Source organism: Nannospalax galili, unplaced genomic scaffold, assembly GCF_000622305.1.
Source record: "Nannospalax galili isolate Female #2095 unplaced genomic scaffold, S.galili_v1.0 scaffold337, whole genome shotgun sequence".
NCBI classification, from domain to species: domain Eukaryota; kingdom Metazoa; phylum Chordata; class Mammalia; order Rodentia; family Spalacidae; genus Nannospalax; species Nannospalax galili.
This window is the reverse complement of record NW_008340932.1, coordinates 1,045,026-1,049,212: the sequence shown is the minus strand read 5'-3', so window position 1 is coordinate 1,049,212 and position 4,187 is coordinate 1,045,026.

Here is a 4,187-nt window from a genome sequence, read left to right as displayed (position 1 = left end):
CCTTACAATGTTCTGGATTTATTTATTTTTTTGTATCTATTGTGATGTTTCCTCTTTCCTCTGATTTTGTTGATTTGGATTTGCTCTTTCTTTCTTTTAGTTAACTGGGCTAAGGGTCTGTCTATGTTGTTTAATCTTTCAAAGAACCAGTTCTTAGATTCATTCATTTTTTTGTATTGTTTAATTTGTTTATATTTCTTTAAGTTCTGCTCTCATTTAAAAAAATTTCTTCTAGTCTACTAGGATGGAGATTGATTTGTAATTGCCTTTCCTGAATCTTGACGTGTGCTACTGTCATTTACATGTGCTCTTTCTAAGTTTTTAATGTAAGCCCTAAGAGCTATAAGCGTCCCTCTCATGACTGCTTTATAAGATGTCCCAGAAGTTTTGTTGTGTTGTATTCTCATTTTTATTTAGTTCCAGGAATGCTTTTATTTCTCTCTTAATTTCTTCTTTGACTAATTCATCATTCAGGAATATGTTGTTTAATCTCCATGAGTTCATGTAGTTACTAGAGCTTCTTTTGCTGTTGATCACAGTGTTTATCGCACTGTGATCTGACAGAATGCATACAGTTATTTCATTTTTTGTGTTTGTTGATATTTGTTTGGTGGCTCAGAATGGGATCAATTTTAGAAAAACTTGCATGGGCTGCTGAGTAGAAAGTATATTCTTTGGTGCTTGGGTAGAATATTCTGTAGGTGCCTATTAGGTCCATTTCATGTAACATGTCATTTAATTCAGATGGCTCTCTATTATTGTCCAGTTGACATGCCTATTGAAGATAGTAGGGTATTAAAGACACCTACTATTACTAAGGTGGGGCTAATCTCTATTTTATAGTCCTGGAGTACTGTTTTATGAAATTGGGGCACCAGAGTTTGGTGTATATATGTTCATGATTGTAATATCTTCATGGTCAATTGTTCCTTTGATTAGAATCAAGTAACCCTCTATCTCTTCTGACAAGTTTTAAGTTTATTTTGTCAGATATTAGAATTGCAACACATTCTTGCTTCTTAGGACCATTTGCTTGGAATAATTTTTTTCTTCCTTTCATCCTAAGATAGTGTCTGTCCTTGAAGGCAAGATGAGTTTCTTGAAGGCAACAAAAAGATAGATTTTCTTTCTTGATCCATTCCATTAGCCTGTGTCTTTTGATAGGAGAGTTGAGGCCATTGATATTTTGTGGCATTATTTAAAGATGTGTATTGGATGCTGTCATCTTAATTTGTGTTTGTGGCCCTATGTTATCTTTCTATTATTATAATGCCTTTCTTTGTTTTCTTTCTGTAGCATCTTGGGTATACTCATTCCTTTCTTCGGTCCTTTGTATTGCTTCAAGTATTCTCTGCATGACTGGTTTGGTGGACATGAATTCTTTTAGCCAATTTGTGTCATGAAAAAATTTCCATTCTCTTTCCACCATGATAGTTTTTCTGGATAAAGTATTCACGGTTGGCATTCACGGTTGTTTAGAACTGGGAATACTTTGGTCCAGGCTTTTCTGGCTTTCATAGTTTGCATTGAAAAGCTAACTGTAATTTTGATGGGTTTTCCTTTATATGTAAATTGTTTTTCTCTAGAAGCTTTCAGTACCCTCTGTTTGTTCTTTTCATTTAATGTTTTTACTATGTTATGCTGTAGGGAGTTTCTGGTCATGTCTAACTGGTATTCTATGTGTTTCTCGAATTTCTATGGATAAGTCTTTCCTTAATTTAGGGAAGTTTTCTTCTATAATCCTATTGAAGATCTGTTCAGTATCAGTTTACTGATATTCTTCTCCTTCCTGTATGACTATAATTCATAGATTTGGCCTTTTCATGTTGTCCCACATTTCCTGAGTATTCCATCCCTGTGATTTTTTTTGTCTGTTTTTTATTTTTACATAGTCTTTGCTGAAGGAGTCCAAATGTTCAACTTTATCATCATGTCTTGATATCCTCTTTTCCATTTCATTCATTCTGCTCATGAAGCTTTATCCTGTTGTTTCTAATTGGTTTATTGATTTTTCAATGCCATGTTCATTTCCATTTCGGTTTTCTTCACTATTTCTATCTCTTTTGTGAATTCACTTTTCAAGTTATGAATTGTTTTTGATATTTCATTAATTCTCATATTTGTACATTTTTGGGCTTCCATCATAAGTTTGAACCTTTCCTCTTTGAGTTCCTTGATTTGTTTGTGCTTTCTTTAAGTTCTCCAACCATGCTTATGATTATTCGTTTAAATTCTAAATCCTGGGTTTCCTCAGGTTGCTTCTCATTGTAGTGCACTTCTGTAGTACTAGTGGATTTGTTAGGGACATATTCTCTTGGTTTTTCATATTATTTGTGTTTTTGAATTGCCGTTTGGGCATATGGATATTATTTGTTGGTTATATGTCCAGTAGGAGCTTCTAATCTGCTTTTGTTTACTTTAATGTTGGTTCTGTTTATATTGTTTATGTAGCTTGGTTGCCTTTTATTCAGGTATGTAAAATAAATTACTACATGTTTCAGATTCTTGTAGGGTAGTAGACTGGTGCACCAGGGTAGTAGATTGGCTGGTCAGGTTAGTAGGAGGGCTTGTCTGTGTCAGATCAGGAACCAGTGGAATCTATGCTAAGGAGTTTACTTAGTATGGGTTAGGAAGCTAGTTCAGAGATCTTAGGCCGAGGAATTGGAGCCTGCCTGGGTCCAAGGCTGACAGGGCACAGGGTGTCGTGGGCAAGAGGAACAGAATAGAGACACAGTGGGCAGGATCTGACTTACAAGAGTACTGGGAAGATCTGTGTGGATGATCAGGAGCCAGGGAAAATGGTGGTAGGGGTGGGGGACTGCCTGAGGAAAGACTTAGAAATCTATGATAGAGTGTTTAGCTAGTCTGGATTAGGAAGCTAGTCCAGCGATCTAAGATCGAGGAATTGGAGCCCACCTGAGTTCAAGGCTGGCAGAGGACAGGGTTGAAAAAACAATACTCTTGATTACATTTAATGTATAATGTTTTTAAGCTTGATTGCTTTTTTATTCCAAGTACATAATATTTTATTTTTTATTTTTAAATTATCATATGAAATGACAAGATTTCCTTATGCATGGTGATATTTAATTTTTTGATCCGTATCTCTTTGTCTGTCCCTGCCCCATTTGGCCCCTTCTACCCTCAGCTTTTCCCCCTTCCACTTTCTTTAAAAAATGTTTCTCATTTTTATTTTTAAAAGTTAAGGATTCTTATGTAGTCCAAAACTTTGAAATTCACATAAATTTTTTTTTTAATTTTTAAAAATGATTTATTTAATAACAACATACTTAGAAGAAGCATATCATTACAACACAATTGACATATTCAATAACGTTTTCCTGAAGTAGGATGCATCTCTTTCAAATTTGGCTGTAAATTTTTAGGCTTACAGTTGAATTATTACAGTTATACAATATTGTACTCAGTATAAACCCTATAAGACATAAATTAAATGATGTTTTAACCTTTAAAAAGATCTCCATTTCATTATTAAAAATTAAAATTTCATATAGAAAAATTCATTTTAATGCAATTAACATTAAGATGTTTGCACATGCATTTCTAATCTACAAGTTATTTTTATATCCAGTGTAGGAGTCTCCAACCCAGCACTGTGATCTCCTAGCACCCTTTTCCTTCACAGTACCTACCACTGCATCACATGCCATTGGGGCATTTTCATAGCACCTCTCACTGAGGTCAGCTTGTGGCTGAAGCAAAGCAGGGGCCCAGGATGATCGTCATTCTAAGGAATCAAGGGAATCACATCATGATTATATGATTTTTTGGGGGGGCATCCCTTTTTAAAGAACTTTGACCATTACCTGTAGCTTTAGAGGCATAATGTTAAAAGAAAGTAAGCATATTGAAAATTATTTTTTCCCTATAACTTTTATAAACTTAAAATTCCTTATTTGTAAAGTTGAAACACTACCTTTTAACCATCTGAATGTACTTGTGGAAGACCTAAGAGACAAAGCAGAGGAAAAGAGGGGGAAGCCCATGCTTATTCAGCATCTGCTCAGTCTGAAGCAAATTCCACCGATGATGTTAGTGCTCATCTTGAGAGGATGGCATTAGGGTTAATAGTTTATGCATGAAGAACTCGAGACACATGAGGATAGTGCTCTGGTGGCACCCAGATATACCAAACAACGTATTCCAATAGCATGTAATGTTTTTGC